Genomic DNA, 19,212 nt, shown 5'->3' on the forward strand with positions numbered 1-19,212 from the left:
AGGTGCGTGATACTGTCGCCTCGCAGCTAGCAAACCTTGAATCCATCTCTAACTCCTCGATGCGTTTGATATCTCACTCCACCGAGGGGGCAGCTCGAGCTGCTGCATCAGGCGTTGTCATGAGACAATGCTTGGATGGGGTTGTGTGACTTTGCAGACCCCTTTAAATCTTCCTTTGTCAATGCACCTGTCGACGAATCTGCACTTTTTGCACCCAAAGCACAACACACACTTAACGAAAAAAACACAGGCTCCGATCTGGCTAGAATAACTCCAAAAAAAGTTTAAAGTGAAGCGCTTTTCATCTTCCTCCTTTGGAAGACTTCATCAGACAAAAGAAAAAAAACTTCATACATAGTTTTAAAGTGAAAAAGATGCCAAAGCAAAGCACGGTAATTGAATTCAGCCACCATTCAATGAACTAATTAAATACTACGTTAAATAATTAAGTGTTCTGCATCAAAAACCTTTTTCTTGTGTTAAAAAAGCTCATGTCAGCAAAATAAGATCATTCCTTTTAAACTTCTGTTTAAAACTTTAATTTTAGAAAAAACAAAATGCAAAACTGTACTCTAACATAAAATACAGAAATACTGAATGAAAAGCATAAATGTAGGAAAACGTAGTTTTAAATATATGCTTGGAGTGTAAAAGAAGAAAAGTACATAATAATAATAATAAGTATAAAATGAGTATAAATATAACGGGCAACAACCACTACAACAGTAACGAAATGAATGATTCTTTTTCCAACAGGGGCCAGAACCACCCACGGAGGTACAACACGAGGGGTACGAAGGAGAATCACAAGTACAACAGATAACTAATACACCTGTCATTTTGTTAAATGGTAGTGGTGACTTCAAGGTGTACAATTTTTCAAGTTACACCATTTGCCAGGAGTTGTGTGAACTTTTCAGTAAGGGTTTGACTTTCGTACCCGAGGAACATTTTGACTTACCAGGGGTTTTGATTAATTTGAAATTATATATTCGAAAATTGAACTTGTCTGTAATTTTTGGAGGTATGGGTTACATCAGTGACCCTTTAAGAGTGGCTGGTACGTACAACCCACCTGTGTGCCCCACTCTATCTTTGTTCGAGTACATGTGTGAGTCCGATTTGCGGTCTGTACGTATGAGTGCTAGGAAAAATGTTATTAAGAACATCACTGAGGATGAGGCTGAAGCTTTGAGATTGGTCAGAGCCTTACCGGTCCGGTTTTTGAAACTGGACAAAGGTGGAGGTTTGGTGATCATGGACAATGATGACTATGACAACAGAATGTTTGACATGCTAGATAGTAAGATCTATGTGAGGTCCAGCCTTAATGAAATGAATATTGCTTATAAAAGAATATTTTCCTTCCTCAGGGATTTGTTGATAGAAGGGTTGATCAGTGTTGACGTTTATAATTACCTTGTGATTTTGAAGCCAAGAACACCCAATTTGTTTGGTTTACCTAAACTACATAAAAACATTGAAAACCCTCCTATGAGGGCTTTGATGAATGCAAGGTCTTCTATTACATATGCATGCTCTAAGTTTGTGGATGACTTATTAAAGAAATATGTATTGAGGGAGGAACAGATATGCAAAGACTCTTGGGCTTTCTTGAAAAATTTAGAAAAATGTATATTCCATGACATTTTTTTCTTAACAATAGACGTGGTGGACCTTTATTTCTCCATCCCACACGACCTAGGGTTAGAATATATCACTAAGAAACTTATTTCTTATGGAGCAAAGAGTGATGAAATACGTTTGATTCAAGAATTACTGGATGTGATTTTGAACAACAACTACGTCAGTTTCAATGGCAACATCTACAAGCAAGTGGTAGGGGTAGCGATGGGTTCCCCATGTGGGGCAAGTTATGCTAATTTAGTTCTAGCACAGTGGGAACACGAACACATATTTAGTAAAGACATCCATAAGAAAGTAAAGCTTTACAATAGGTTTTTGGATGATATTTTCATCATGTTTCAAGGGAGTGCAGATGATGCATGTAGCTTTGTGGAGGCATTAAACAACAGTACTTCTTTCTTAAGATTCACACACACATATACAAAGAGGACACTATCAGTTATTTAGATGTGAGATTGGTAAGGGACACTGTACGTAAAGGCTATTCAGCTAAAATTTTCAGGAAGCTTACGTATTCCAACACATTGTTGCACTTTTCCAGTTGTCACCCGTTCCATCAGAAGAAATATGTCCTAAAGGGACAGTTGATAAGAGCAGCTCGAATGACATCTGAAGGTATGTCATTTGATGATGAATGTATCTTGTTGAAGCATATGTTTATGAGCCGTGGTTACCCAGAGTCATTAGTTGATGAGGTGGTAAGAGAGGTTTGTATTAAGAGACTGTCAGGTATTTTTAACCCATCCTTACCGTAAAAGAAGGAGATTTAGTTTTGGATGTGGAAGAAGAATTGAGTGTGGTGGTGCCCACCACCAGTAGTCATGGGCTCCACAGGTACAGACTTGGTTTGTTACAAGAAGAGTTTTATTACCCCTTTTATTTTGGAAGCGAAGGTCATTAGCAACATCCTTAGAAGAAATTGGCACTTATTGACCTTTAAGAAGGATTTAGTAGAGAAGTTAGGTGACGAACCAGTTATTATTTTTAGAAAAGGTAGAAATCTAAAAAGTATCATGGAAAGTATGATTATGAAACTCACTAGAACAGAGGGCACATATAAATGTGAGGCGTGTAATTATTGTAAATTCATTTCTACAGGGTCTAGTTTCACAGTGAATCAACACATGTTTAAAGCCAGAGGCCAGTACAGTTGTAGTTCTAAATTAGTGGTTTACCTGGCTTCTTGTCAGTCATGTCTGGCTTTTTATATCGGCAAAACTGACAGGAAATTAATAGAAAGGATTTATGAACACACATCATACAAGGAAGAAGAGTAGTACCAATGCCCTAGTGAGACACTGTAATGTGAATCCTACCCATGCTTTTTTGTTTAAAGTGATAAATCAGGTAGTGGTTGATGAAAAAGGTGGACCACATCAGTTACTGTTAGTGAAACGTGAACTTGTTTGGCAGCTTAGGCTGAATTCCTACACTCCCCCTGGTTTAAACGAGGTCACATCTTTGACTTGTATTTTGAAGTTGAGAAGTTTATTGAGGTGACACATACAGTATTTCATTTCATGTTAGCAAAAGGTAGCAACTGTTGTAGTTTATTTCTGTTTTTAGTCTTGAGTTCCTTTGCACTTTTTTATAGTCTAGTAAATTTGTTTTTAAATTTTTCAACATTTTTAGAACACAGATCCTCTAAGGTCTTAGAACATAGTTTACTGTATGTATTTGTACTTTTAGGTATTTGACACCCTGGCCATAGTTATTGACATTTTTGCTTCAGACACGGTCACCTCTTGGTGTTGTGAGCAGTAGTCTGTTGTTATATTTGTACTCATTTTATACTTATTATTATTATGTTCTTTTCTTCTTTTACACTCAAGCATATATTTAAAGCTACGTTTTCAGACAATTGGCACAGATTGACAAAGGACAAATGGATTTTGGACATTATAGACCAAGGTTACAGGTTATTTTTTACCCTTACCAAGAAAACAAGGTGCCAAAACCTACCATGCTGGCTCGGATAAAAGCAATAATAAGAAAGTTCCAAGACAAGAACAAGGGGGGGGTTTTACTTGTTCCTGTTCCTTGTTCCAAGAAAAGAAACTCAATGGAGACCAATACTGGTTGTCCGCATTAAACACCTTTTCTCATAGTACCAAAGTTCAAAAATGCTACTCTACAGACTCCTTCCCCCATGCTGGGCAGGGCTTCTTGGCTGATTACTCCTCTCCCTCAAGGAGGCATGTCCCATGTCCAGACAGAGACAGAGAACAGAGACAGGCTCAGATTTGCAGGGAGCATTGTTCATTTTTTTCTCAGCATTGCCATTTGGCTTATTATCTACTAATAATACTGCCTTCAGTAAATGCCTGGCTTCTTGCTCATCCCAGCTGCCAAATTTACCCGTGCGTGGACCCACTCACAACGGGACAAAACGACAACAAGAAGATGACAAATTGATGTTGACAAAATGTTACGAGATTACTTCACTTTACTTGATACAAGCTCAAACTCAAAAGTTCAACAAATCACATCAAATAACCTTCTTCAAGCCAAACCAAACAAGAAGACAACCTCTCTCAACACAAAACACAAATGGCTTAAAAAACAGAAGAGTTAGTTTTCAATTTTAACAAAAGTTCACCAAAAACTTCAAAGATGACACTGAATCCTGGGTTACAGGCCATGATTCCTACATCCTATATTCTACCTGCCCATCCCTGAATCCTAGAGGAAGAATACTCAAAAAAACAATGGTCCCTAAACAATGGAAGCAACTTAGAGAGACAAACACCGCCGAGACCATGCCATACCAAAAATTCCTATGGTGGGCCTCGGTATGCAGCCGGCCCACAGAATTATAAACTAAAAAACCACAATAAACAAAAAAAAAGACAACACAGACCTCATGGGGCAGACATATAGCAGATGGATGATAATACAAGGACAATGGTCCCAAAGGAAACACATTCTAATATAAACCAAAAGGAAATGCTGGCAGTAAATGCAGCCGCCTTCGCAGTAATGCATGCAACAATCTCAGCAAGGCCATTTATTACAGACAGACAGACAACACGTGACTGTGATGTGGTATATAAAAAGGGGCACCCATTCTTACCCCCTTTGCAGACTGACAATGATGAATCTTTGGGAAACTTACACAATCCCAAACATTTTTTTACAATCCCAGTTTGTTCAATGTTCCAAAACACAACAAAAGGCGGACAGCCTAGCACAGGATTTTTTGAATCCATCCACACGGACGGTTAGGGATCTTCTACACAACTCACTCACCAAAGGGATCATCACCCCAACACCTCTGCTCTCATCTCTCACATGCCTCCATCAAACCATCATCTCACTCATTTCAATACCAATCCATCAATCTATGCTAGATCTCTAATAGATGCTCTCTCCTTCAATAAAATCTATGCATTCCCACCTTGATGACTGATGACCATACTGATACTAAAGATCAAAACAGAAGGATCACTAAGAGATCTAATAATCACTCCAGACAGGCTCAGACAACACTACTATGCACTACATGTCACATAAATGGGAAATAAGAGTGGGCCCCCTTCCCCCACTGCCTACTACTGACTCCTCATAAACCTCAACAGCACTTCAAAGTCTCTCCAAGGAGCTTCAAGCCTGAGCCAACATGAAGCTCTCATAACAAACCTAGGCAAGGAAGTTCTAATATAGGAAAGGGGGATATTACCATCCATACAGGAGACCATCCACATGCACCAGTTAGGATTAGGAATGGAAAAGAGGAGCATTCACAATTATCATTATTGAACATATGGACCATATTCCTCTATAAAGATACATGCTTCTCAGCTCAGCTATAGATATAACTAACTGATCCGCCTCTTTTCATCCTTTGCTGAGCAATTCATCACTCAGGGAAAAGAACATTAAACAGAAAGAAGAAACCAGTACCTGGGAGGGACCTCAACTCCTGTCCTAGAAAAACTGACTCTCCATTTGAGCAGCAGCTTCAGTCGCCTCTTACACTCTCTCATGGAAGACAGCTTTCCTGTTGTCAGTGCCTCAACAAGAAACTTCTTTCCTAATGGCAATACAATACCACCGTTCATAATCTTTCATAGTCTCACAGAGTCTCGGTAGGACCTACCCAACCCTACCTAGGTGCAAAGGTCTTATCTAGGTAAATCGGAAAGACTGTTACATACCTTGGACATTCACAGACAACGATACTACTACTGGACAGAACCAAGACCAGTAGGACGCCTGAACAACTTTTGTAGCTTATGCCCTGCAGTCAGGAAAAGCAATTTCAAAACAGAGAAATCACGACATCCGACGCCCGACCCAGACCCAGACTTTGGGCCGGGCCGAGCCGCCTGAGGCAGGACAAACCATATGTTTATATGACTGCAGTTGCATTATCATATCCTCGACATTTATGGTAGGTACAAAACTGTACTTTTTCCTACATTTATGCTTTTCATTCAGTATTTCTGTACTTTGTTAGAGTACAGTTTTGCATTTTGTTTTTTCTAAAATGAAAGTTTTAAACAGAAGTTTTAAATGAATGATCTTATTTTGCTGACATGAGCGTTTTTAACACAAGAAAAAGGTTTTTGATGCAGAACACTTTTAATTATTTAACATAGTATTTAATTAGTTAATTGAATGGTGGCTGAATTCAATTACTGTGCTTTGCTTTGGCGCCTTTTTCATTTTAAAACTGAGTATGAAGTTTTTTTCTTTTGTCTGATGAAGTCTTCCAAAGGTGGAAGACGAAAAGCACTTCACTTTAAACTTTTTTTGGTGTTATTCTAGCCAGATCGGAGCCTGTGTTTTTTTTCGTTTTGGAGAGTTTGTTGTTCCAGTTATTTACAAGACACACTTAACACGTAGTGAGAAAGACAGAAAGACCATGTCTGCTGTAGGCATACGCCTTTCCAAACCCCAGAGGTCCTACTCCAGGAACCAGAAGGGAGGAAAAATGTGGCTCAAGAAATCCCAAGGACCTTTTCGTGACACTTGTGGTGAACAATCCCCCTGGGGCAGAGGGGGCAACTCATATGGAAGACGTCCCTTTCGGGGTAGAGATGGTCTGCGTAACCAGGGCGCTAGAGATTCTTTCTCCAGCAGACCCTACCAGTGCTCCTGAGCAGCGGCCCGATTGCTTTCCTCTGGAAGCAGTCGGGGGTCATTTTTCTCTGTGTCTACCAGCCTGGCATCTTATTACTACCAATGTTTGGGTGCAGAGAATAATATAAAGAGGCTACCAAATACCATTCGATTTAACTCCCATCCTCGTTGTGCCACTCAATCAGAGGGAGTTAGCAGCCTTAGAAATAGAAAAGCTGCTAAGGAAAAGAGTCATCCAACCAGTACCACCAGACCAGACAGGATCCAGGTTTTACTCAAGGTTCTTTTTAGTGCCAAAAAAGATAGGGGACTGGAGACCAATCCTGGATCTCAGCCTATTGAACAAATTTATCAAACTTCAACATTTCCGGATGGTCACGATACAGTCCATCCTTCCCTTCCTAGGGAGGGATAACTGGATGTGCTCTATAGAAGTTCCAGAACATGTACTACCACATAAAGATGGATCACCGCTCCCAGCTGGAAGCTAATCACTACAAGTTCAGGGCACTGCCATTCGGTCTCTTGACAGCCCCTTGAGTGATCACCAAATGTATGGCAGTTGTGGTAGCTCATCTGAGACTACAAGGATTTCAGGTGTTTCCCTATCTAGACGATTGGCACCTTACCGCTCCGACCAGGGATCTTCTTATACTCAAGGTCTCGCTCTCCACTTGGGGATTACAATCAACAAGGACAAATCTCAACGTCTCCAACGAAGACACTGGAATTCATTGGAGCGGTCTTCGACACAACATCTTGTCAAGCTTCTCTCCCCCCTCACAGGTTTTTGAACATAACACACCAAATCCAAGATCTTCTTCTCAGACCTATGTACCAGCACGTCTTGTATTGCAACTCTTAGATTCCATGGCGGCTGCCATTACATTGGTACCACTAGCGAGACTGCACATGAGAATCTACAGTGGCTCCTTTTCGCACAATGGTCATTGCTAATTTTCCCCCTCGACCACATGTTACGTCTTTCAAACCGTTGCAAGAAAGAATTGTTATGGTGGGTGAACCCACAAATGAATCTTTGGTGTAGACTGTTCTGTCTTCCCCAGGCCACGGTGACCACAGATGCTTCTCTGTTGGGGGGGGGGGCATTTCCAGGGAAAGACTGTCCAAGGCACCTGGTCCTCCATTGAGGCCAATTTGCACATAAATGTCCTGGAACTGAGGCCAGTTCTAGCATTGCAAGCATTCCATGCATCCCTACCCTCTGGGACCATTGCAATTCAGTTAAACAACATGTCAGTTGTCTGGTATATCAACAAGCAAGGCAGAACCAGGTCTTACCCCCTGTGTCGGGAAGTCATGAGGATTTGGCACTGGGCGATAACTTTCAACCACTTTCTTATAGCAACACACATTCCCAGGAGTTCCAACCTTATTGCTGACCATCTGAGCAGGAACATCCTGATGCCTCACGAGTGGTCCTTCAACCCTGTAACAGCGCATCGGATCTTCCAACACTGGGGCAAGCCTTGCTGTGACCTGTTTGCTCCCCCCCAAACTACAAATGCAGAAGCTACTTTGCCCTGATCCTCCCCTCAGGGGGAACCACCGAGGGACGCTCTAACGCATGATTGCCCACCGGGTCTTCCCTATGGACCCATCTGATTCACAGTCCGTGGATCCTGGATCATTCCCAAGACCTTTTATCTCATCCTCCGGGACTGACTCATCCGAACCTGCACAGTCCCAAGCTCACAGTTTGGTTCCTTCACTTCCAGTGATTGCCAGGCTGCCTGACATCCCATCTCCTGTTCATGAAATGTTTCTGGCTTCACACAAACCTTCCATTAGGAAAGTTTATTCTAGTAAATGGACTAGGTTCTCTATTTGGGCCAAAAATCAGAACTTAGACCCTTTATCTATGCCTATTCAAACGATCCTACAATGCTGTTTTGCATGCAGGAGCCTCAGCTTCAGTGAGCACTGTACATTTAGCAGCTGTCGCCAATTTTCATAATGATCTTTATAATTCTTCAGTTATGTCACACCACCTATGCAAGACCCTTTTGAAAGGAATATTACACGTTAAACCTCTGGTCAAGCCTCCCTTAGAACCTGGGGACTGGACTTTGGTACTTCAGTCCCTCACAGGTTCTCCTTTTGAGCCTTTTGATTCATGTGATTTGCAATTTTTGTCATGGAAAACCTTATTTCTAGTAGCACTTACCTCAGCAGGAAGAGTATCTAAGCTGCAGGCTTTGAGTGTCAAGAGTCCTTACTTGATCTTCCACACAGGTAGGGTGTCCCTTCGTACTGACCCTTCTTTCTTGCCCAAGGTCATTTCTGGCTTTTCCATTAACCAATCTATTGACCTGCTGGTTTTCTTCCCTCAGCATTCTAACAGAGGGGAGTACCTTTTGCACACTCTTGATGTGCATTGGCAGCTTCGTTGTTATTTGGACAGGACTAAGTCTTTCAGGAAAACAGATCAATTGTTTGTGGCCTTTGCAGGACACAGATTGGGTAAACCTGTTTCCAAAGTGACTTTATCCTCCTGGCTTAGAAATGTCATTACCTTTATCTACCAACAGAATAAGCTATCCTTACCTTCCAGAATAAAGGCTCATTCTACCAGATCTATGGCTACTTCTATAGCATTTCATTCCAGAGCCTTTATGGATGATCGCTGCACAGCAGCCACTTGGGAAAGACCTCATACCTTTATATCTCATTACAAATTGGATTTGGCCTCCAGAAGACAAGCATCTTTTGGCTCTGTGGTGCTCAGGAATATCCTTCCTTAGGGCCATCCAGGGCTCAAGTAGCTGGGGACTCGGTCCTAATGGTAATGAATAAACAAAGATTTACAACATCAGATAAAGAAGATATGTCTTATAATGTTCCCCCTGTGTTGTAGATCTTTGTTCATTCATTACTTCCCACCCTCCTTCCCCCTGCCTGGACTCCTGGTGGACTTTAGGAACTCCTGGTTAGGGTATTTGCTCAGACAGAGCCTCCTACTATTTTTTTTTCTATTACTACATCTATTATCTAAGGGCAGGCAAACTTGATCTGAAGTAACTAGGAGAGGGGCATTATTGGTAGGTTTTAGCTGAGAGTTTTTGGCTGGCATGAGCTTGGAAACGGCTGTATTGGTTCTGAGGATGGAACCATAGCTCTCAACCTTCCATCTCCAAAATGAGGAACACTCACCTTCATAATGTGGAACACGTGGTCAAAATGTGGAACACATACTAATGGCTCACAACTTCAACTAAGAAGGTCATAGAATGGTTAAAATATGCTGATTTTACTTATAAAGAAGATTCTTTAATGAATTAACATGATTAATTTCTATTTACCATGGATTTCACTTAAAAAATAATTCCTAACACTGAGTGTGTGACAGACACTTTCAATGTGGAACTTTGAGGAACTTCGAGGAACATGAACTTTTTAAGACCCCAAATGAGGTACATTCCATGTAATGAGGTGCACTTGAGAGGTATGGACGGAACCGAGGTCCTAATGTTAATGAATGAACAAAGATCTACAACACAGATGGAGTGTTATGGTAAGACATAACTTCTTTTTTTATCTTCAAATACAAAACTGTATAAAATCAACTCTTCAAAAGCTAGGTCTACTATATAGAGCAAAAAATATTCCTACTCCTAGTAGAATCACCCTAGCTAGCAATTATCTTTTACGCATTCTTTTTTATAGTCACCTATTTTGACTGTTATCCAGATCTCTCTTAAATCACAACTAGAGCAATGCTATAATAAGATAGCTAAATTTGCAGCTAACCTGCCACATAAAACTCATCATTGCTGTGCATTATGTGCTCTCGATTGGTTAGAACTCCACCATACTCAACTTCTAATCCTGAAAATACTATACAACTCCTCTACCCACCATTCTGTCTCCTCGGTACTTCATAATCTCCCAAATCATCCTGTGTGCTCCCAAGACAAAAACCTGCTTGGAATCTGTAAACCAAAAAAAGTATACACAAATGTGTTTGTCACTTATTTATTCATTTTTATTTTTACATGACTGGTGTCTGTTCATGCTTTATTGTATCCTGTGTATTCGTGGTCAAACTGTATGTTTATATGCTTTTTTTTAAATTACATTTGTATGCTTTGTGTGATGATGTTTAACTCTCTGGAACTTTTCTCCCTGGGCCTCAACTGAAAATAGGTGTTTTGCTGGTAAACAAATGTTAATAAATAAATGTGGTATTTCTAGAGAGAGGTGACTGACAAAGAGGGAGAAGAGTAGAGAATCTAGCCCAAATCTTTGCAGTACACTTGTATTACGTGTACCAGCAGCAGAACAAATAGTGTTATCACTAAAGAATTCTCTGTCTTGGTGTGTATCTAAATGAACTTCTGGTAGAAGTAATCCACTTAAAAATCATCACATCCACAGTTTGTTTTACTTGGGGACAAAAGTTAAGACTTGATCTGGCCAAATCTGTCTTAGATTTATTAAAGTTACTAGACTGAGTCATTTGAAAGCCTCATCTTCATAATTTACTGAGAAACATTCAAGTCTGTAGAGGAAAAAGCCATTTCAGAACTTTGAATTCAGAAAACTATATAGAAATGGAAAATAGTGATGAAGAAGAGAGTCACAAGAGTGAGAAAGCAAAGGGTTCTTACATTACGGATTGTGGTAAAAATGAAAGTCGTTGACAAGTTCTTTTGAAGAAACTTTATCCTTGGTGGACTCTAGTTATAGGTAGTGTGTATATATATATATATATATATATATATATATATATATATATATATACACACACACACACACACACACACACACATATATATATATATATATATATATATATATATATATATATATATATATATTTATACACACACCCCAAGGAGACCTCAGAGAATTTTTCCTCAAGTAGATAAATGATGGAAGTGTGAGTGAAAAGCGAGGGAGGTAACTAGGAGCATATTGAGCTAGGACACAGACTGAATTGCCTAGAGATAGTAAAGCCTTAAGTATAATGGTATTGCCTGACACAAAGCAGTTACTAGAAATGGAAATCAAAATCTAAACCAACTGTAATTGAAGTACTGGCAATTGAAAAGGTAGTGCAAGAACTGGAGGTGGGACCTTTAGAGAAGGGAAGAAGCAAACTACATAGAAATGGAATCTGTGGGAACATTACTTTGTAGAATAATGTTCAGGAGAAGGAAGGGAGAGATTTAAGGGAAGGTCGAAATTTAGGAATTTATGAATGTTAGAGTGAATAATTGTTAAAAAAAATAAAGCATATATGTAATATATAACTTATGAATAGAACAAATATTAATATGGTTTATTTTCTTTGCTTTTACTGTATATGTGCCTATGTCTTAGGTGATAATTTAATAAAGGTGTTTCCAAAAAAAGTACATCCACTTTATCCCAGTGTTTCATAGTAGTCAAAATGTATAAAATAAAATTCTCTTATTGATACCAGTGTCAGAGACATTCAGAGTACTAGAAATTAAGGCAATGATTTACTCTGCACATTGCAGTAGACAATCTAATAACAGATGCCGTCAAAGAAACTCTTTCAGTGAGAGAAACGTCCACCTTCTTGTAATGGTGTGTGCTTCCTCTTTTGATTGCAGACAGTTTACTAGTGGGTATTTTAAGATCATGGAAGAGGCTGTCAAGCAATATCGAGGACCAGTTTTGCCATGTGTGGTGTAGTCATGAGGAGTAGGTATGCTTAGCTGAGGATTAAGTACCACTCTGAAGACCACAAGTCTTGTCTGCTAGCCATTCCTGTTGTAAAGATTTACTATTTGGTTAGCCAACAGGTTGATATAATTAATGACTTGTAGAAGGAGGGTAAGAGAAATGTACCATACCCCTACCCTTCAGTTTTAAAGAAATTACCATAACCAACAAGAGAAATTTTTACTGTAAGTCACCTATTCAACAGCCTTGGGGACCAGTACAGTACAGAGGGAAGTAAATGACAAGTAGTTCAGGTTTAGTTGGGAAAGGGAAGTACCAGCTGAAGTCATAAAAAGGAATGCATACGGATTCTTTTCCCCTTCCCAATTCTGTAGGAGAACCCTTCAGCAGGATATAACTAACCCCTTGGTACCTAATAACCACACAAATTGGATCTGATGTTATCCATGTCATTATTCATTACCATAGGGTCTAGGATCTGATACTGGATCTGAGCCGGCAGCGTACAACAGACAGATCCAGTGCTCAAGCTCCTCCCTCTCCCATAATGCTGTGCTGCTGTCTAACCCTCATATCTCATCTGCCGCTGTTCAGCTCAGATGTGATTCCTCGACTGCCTGCAGATAAGTGTTTAGTTTCTATTTTTTGGCTTTGCCTAGTTAGTCTAGTGGGTTTAACTCCTTAATAGTTTGTTTTTCATATTCTAGTTTCCTCGCCTCCCTTAGTTTAGCTATTTAGAGAGTTTGTTGCTAGTTGTAGTTTTGGCACCCCTTTTTCTCTTAGCCGTTAGGGCTTTGGTAGTTAGTTATTTTCTGTAGATGTCGTGTGTGTTTAGTTTTCATTTATATCTGATAAGCCCTCACCTTTAAAAAGCGTTCCTCATGTGGTCGGAAGATGCCCAATTCCAACTCGCACGTAGAGTGCTTGCATTGCTTGGGCACTCTGCACCTGGAGGCTGATTGCGACATTTGCGCAGTCAGCCTCCAGGTGCAGAGTGCCCAAGCAATGCAAGCACCTGGAGGCTGATTGCGACTTTTGCGCCACATTTAACCCCAGGGCTTTGGTGGAGCATTGCGACAAACTTTTTTTTTAAATGAATGGCTCAGGGGGGGACCCTTCATTTCCCCCTTCAAGGCTTCCTTTTTGGATCCTAAGAGGAAGACCCCTTCATTGTCTTATCTACGTGCCAGGAAATCGGAGCTGCTGGATCCTAGGTCCCCGTATCTGATCCCGGCCCATACCATCTCATACCCAAGATCTATGGATCTGAGAACTACGGAGTCCTCTGGATCCAAGGCTTCCTCGGATCAGAGGCCTTCAGACCCAGCCAATGTCAGGTCAGCCTCTCCTCGGATCTGACCAGTTTATCGGATCCGATTGCTACTTTAGCTCGGCCATTGGATCTGATTATTATTGCAGAGAAGTGTTGCCTTCTACTTCCAGACATGTAATCCATTCGGCTCCTGGGTCTCAGAGCTGCACTGCAGAGCACCGGTGTAGGTCCATAGGGTCTCCAGCCAAGTATACTCACTCGCTTCTCTTCCTCCAGGTCGTCTAGAAGCTGGTTACTTTCTGACATGAACAGGATGATGAGGAGCTTCCTTAAAGCTTAAATAGAGTTGCAGCTTCTGGCTTCCCCAGGCCGTCTGACCAGAGCAGTATCGCCCATTCCAGTTTCGCAATCTTCTCTTCCAATCCTACTGGCTTTGGAACCTCAAGACCTGAGCACCTGCAGTAACATTCCGGCGAGGCCGAGCATTCCTGTCCTCTTGACCCCATCATGCTCCCTGGCCTGCTCTGTCCTCCTTCCTCAGACCACAGCGGACCCCGGACCGGAGTAGTCGACATCAGGACCTATTTTTTTGCACAGCTCTCTCCCCCTATGGGCTTCAGCCCTCAGTAGCTCCAGACCAGTATCTTATGGGGGTCGTGATGCTGTGTTAGGCCTCGTTCCTCTTCTCCGGGCGACTTTGCCCTCTGAGATTGTGGGGATGGGATCGTTTCCAGTCCCTTGACCTTTCAGGTGGTAGAGATGACCTTTTACAGAACTGGAACCTCATCTCCTGCCCCTCTCGGTCCATCCTTGCCTCTCTCTCTCTTCCTTGGGTGCTGAGACACCTCATCCTATCCGGGGTCAGCCCTCCCATTTGAGTCTTCAAGGGGCTTCCTCCCCTCAAGGGGTCCCTGCATCTTCTGAGTCCTCCCAGGAGCCCCCCATGGAGGAGTTAGTTCATAAGAAAAAGTGCAAGAGGAGGCACTTCGACTCCCCATCTGAATCCCTCACTGAGGACACGGACCTCGATGAAGGAGACAGGTACCCTAGATTTCTGCCCATCGATGTCTCCTTCAGGGACATCCTTGAGATCTTGAAGCAGAAGGGTGGATGGTCTCCTCAACCCCCATCTTCGGAGGTGTCCATGTTTCTGAAGGCCTTTGGGACAGGCCCATTTACTTCCTGGGTGTCCCCCTGCCGATGAATTGGTAAATCTTATTGCCGCCAGGATCTGAAAGGAGCCCAACACTGTGGAGCCCATTCCAAAATCTGCAGATAAATTCCTCAGCCCTCCTGTGGACTGCCCCTTTTGGAGCAAAGGAGTTTCTGCCGATGCCATCGTGATTGCCGTTGCCACTAAAAATGAGCTGGCTAAGCTGACCTCCTCGGTCCACCCCCCAAACAGAGAGTCCCGGGTGATAGATCGTCATGGGAAGCGTGTGTATGCCTCAGCTACCTTTGGACTGCGGGTGGTCAAATTACTTGGCACACTTTACCCGCCTCCAAAGGGTTTTGGTTAAAGAACTCTCCACTTTCCTTACTTAAAGAACACTCCACTTTCCTTACAGAGTTATTGCCAGCTGAGGACTTCAAGAAGATGTCTTCCTAGCTTTCTACTCTTGCATCCCTAGCGAACTCCTTGATGAGGCTAATTTCCAGTGCTTCGTAAGCTGCCTCTTAAGCAGCAGGTACTGGCATAACTATAGGGCATCATTCTTGGTCATGCTTATGCAGGTTTGCTGAGCCCTTCAAAGCATCCTTTACCAAAGCCCCTTTTGGTGGGTCCACCCTCTTTGGACACTCCGTTAAGGATACTTTGACCCATGGTGAGCAGGAAGGGAAGACTCTGTCTGCAGTTGGGATCAAAGTTTCCACTCCTCAGAAGTCCTTCTCCAAAATCTAGAGAGGAACTAGGAAGATGTGGTTCCATAAGGCACAGTCTCTCTTCCAGAATGCTCCTGATAAATCATCTTCCAAAGGCAGGGGGAGAGGTTTCAATGGCCAACACCGGCCTAGAGGCGGGGGGAGGGGTCCACAAAATCAAGGCTCCAGGGAACCCTTCTCAGAACAACCCTATCAGCGCTCCTGAGGCGTTGTTTGACTACTGTACCTTGGAGGCAGTCAGGGGTTGCATTTTCCTTCACCCATGAGCCTTGACAAATATTACATCTGATCAGTGGGTGTTAAACATAGTTTCCATGGGCTATTTTATTCCCTTTTTGGAACCCCCTGCCAAACTCCGATACCTCCTAGACATTCCACCCAGTCAGACAGAATTGGCTTTCAAGGAAGTTCAGCAACTTCTTCAAAAAAGAGCCATCCAGGGGATCCCAGCATGACTAAAAGGATCCAGAATCTACTGTTGCTTCTTTTTAGTGCCAGAAAACCCAGGGGACCTGCGTCCTATTTTGGATCTCAGCGAGCTCAACCTCTCAGTCAAAAAATCCAATTTCCGGATGCTCACTGCTTAGTCCATTCTGTCTCTCTTACACAAGGCCGACTGTATGTGCTCCGTGGATCTTTAGGAAGCCTACTATCACATCAAGATAGAAAGGCATTCCAGGAGGTATCTTCGCTTCTGGTTTGGAGCCAATCAGTACCAGTTCAGAGCCCTACTCTTCGGTCTCACCACAGCCCCCCCAGGTGTTTACCAAATACATAGCAGTAGTAGCGGCTCACCTGCAGCTGCAGGGTTTTCAGGTCTTTTCCCTACCTTGATGATTGACACCTTATGACACCCTTGATGCATTGAGAGTCGCAAGCAATCCTATCATGTTCTTCTTTTCCATCAGTTGGGGATTACTGTCAATCATTCAAAATCGCATCTAGTCCCCACTCAGCTGGAGTTCATAGGAGTCCAGAATGACTGCTTTTCAGAGATTGCATCATTCCATCTCCGCAGAGTTCAGTTGATCAGGGAGCAGGTCAGACAATTGTTAAACCTTTCGCACACCCAAGTTCACGTGATCTTTCATACCCTTGTCTGCATGACTATAGCCATTCATCTTGTTCCTCTGGCAAGGTACTATATGCGGGTCTTGCAGTGGGTCTTGGCGGTCCAGTGGTCTGTTCTGTTTCAACCCATGTCCATAAAATTGATGCCTGTATGCAGATGACACCTTCTTTGGTGGCTTCAGTCTCAGGATCTCCTCCTAGGCAGACCCCTTTCTCTTCCTCCACCCAAGACCACGGTGACCACGGATGCTTCCCAGTTGGAATTGGGGGGGCATTTCAAGGGGAGAATGGTCCAAGGCACGTGATGCCTTGTAGAGACCAAGTTGCACGTAAATGTCCTAGAGATGAGAGCAGTTCTACTCATGTTGCAGGCCTTTAAGGACGGTCTCCCTCAGGGGAAAATTGCAGTCCAGACCGACAATATGGTGGTAGTCTGGTATGTCAACAAGCAGGGGGAACACCATCTTATCCATTGTGCAGCGAGGCCATGAGTGTGTGGGAATGGGCGATGTCCTCCTGGTGCTTTCTTCTTGCAGCGCATATCCCCAGGGATTCAGACATGCTGGCCGACAGACTCAGCAGATCCATCTTGAGTTCTCATGAGTGGCCCTCAATCCCACAGTGACGAGGCAGATTTTTGACTGCTGGGGTCTACCATGCTGCAACCTCTTTGCATCACCAGCCAACCACAAGTACAGCATGTACTTCACCATGATCTCCCCTCCGGGAGTGTCTCCGAGGGATGCTTTAGTACACTATTGGCCTCCGGGTCTCCTTACACTTATCCTCCTGTGCCTCTAATTCCCAAGGTTCTGCAGAGAGCACAATGACTGAGGACATCCCTGATCCTTATTGCTCCTTTCTGGCCTCATCAACCATGGTTCCTCTTCATTAGGTCTCATCTGAAGTACCGTCCCTGGGTACTAGATCCTCTACAGGATCTGATCTCCCATCCTCTGGGGTTTCCTCTTCCAAATCTCTGGACCCTTCACCTAACTGCATGATTCTTCAATTCCAGTGATCTTAAAACAGTCCAGGTTAGCTTCCCCTATCAAGTGCATTATTCTAGCCTCCCAAAAACCTTTTACCAGAAAGGTTTACAGTAGTAAGTGGAAAAAGGTTTTCCATTTGGCACAAAAACAGGAATCTGGCTCCCTTTTGTGCCTCTGTTTCAGATATCCTTTTGTTTTTGTCCTCACTTTTCCAAGCTAGAATAAGTTTCTCTACTGTTAAGCTTCAGTTGGTGGTGATTTCTAATTTTCACGAGAACAGTGAGCCTAACTTTTCATCTAGGCTTTGCAAAGCTTTCATGAAGGGGGTCTTCTTGCTTAGACCGCTTATTAAGGATCTCTCGCCTCTTTGGGACCTTAGCTTGATTCTGCAATCTCTGACTAGGAGTCCCTTTGATCCTGCTAGTTCCTGCCATCTCAAATTCTTGTAGAAAATGGTTTCTATAACATCTGCCAGGAGGGTGTCTGAACTGCAAGCTCTTTCCATTGCTCCTCTTTGCTTGATTTTTCACAAGGACAGAGTTTCTCTTAGGACACATCCCTCTTTCTTTCCCAAGGTTGCTTCCAAATCCAATCTAAATCAATGTATTCAGCTACCAGTGTTCTTTTCTAATTATTCCAACAAAGGAGAATATATTCTGCATATTTTGGATGTGCACAGGCAGCTATGTTTCTATCTGCATAGGATATTAAGTATCAGGAATATATGCTGTTAATGTGTATTAAAGACAAAGCAATATCTTTGTTAGCATATATTGTTTTAGGAAACATTAAAACAGAAGTAGACTGCCTACATGTCCTTTTAAGTAAGTATTCTGCAGATAACACCAGACAGGCGATATTATTCTGAGTTAAGCTCATATGAAACATGGGGCTTGGTTTAAAGCCTTCTGACTCATCACAGTCCCAAACACTCCCCTTCTTGCCTGATGTCCCTGAATGCAAGGAAGCCCAGGACAGAATGAGCTTCTGGTGAGGGGTTTGAAGGCTGTGGGGAGTCTGAGGGACAGAAACAACATGAACATTTTCATTACACAGTTGCGTCTCATGCTACGTCCCCCCCTTGTTCTTTCATGGGCTTTCAGTTGCTTCATTCACCTTCTCTGAACTGTTCGCCTTGTTAATTCTTGTACAGTTTGTGCAGTTAGTGTGTTTCCACAAAACCATGTAAAACTGTTTAACTTCCTCAGAATGCTAAACAACAATTATATTCTTAAGCTTTTCCTTAGAAGTGCATTGTTACACACCATCCCACTTATTTCTGAAAGTGATTGTGTGGTTGATTGATTTGCTTGTTAAACTTGTTAGGTGGACTAATGCATGAAGATCTAGCCATAGCCCAGGTCACAAGGGCAATAGAAAATATTGCAGTCAGTGAGTAACCACTAAGTACCATGTTTTGGCTGGTGGGTAGAAATAAAAATGCCATAAGAAAATCCTAGAGTGTAGGAAGAACATGCAAAACCCATACAGTTGTTACTCTCTGTAATACATCCTTCCAAAATTTCCCCCTGCAGTCATTGAGTTTTAAAATGCTAATTTTCTGTTTTTGTTTTCTCACCTTTT

General features: G+C 42.3%; 1 protein-coding gene across 1 annotated transcript in view; it reads left to right on the forward strand.

The window, feature by feature from the left end:
- The window catches only part of ANKS6 (ankyrin repeat and sterile alpha motif domain containing 6), a 1,232,679-nt gene that overhangs the window by 856,936 nt on the left and 356,531 nt on the right, over nucleotides 1-19,212 (forward strand). The gene's annotated exons all lie outside the window — the stretch shown is intronic.

The sequence above is a fragment of the Protopterus annectens genome, chromosome 3.part0, assembly GCF_019279795.1.
Source record: "Protopterus annectens isolate FY-2018-M chromosome 3.part0, PAN1.0, whole genome shotgun sequence".
NCBI lineage: Eukaryota > Metazoa > Chordata > Ceratodontiformes > Protopteridae > Protopterus > Protopterus annectens.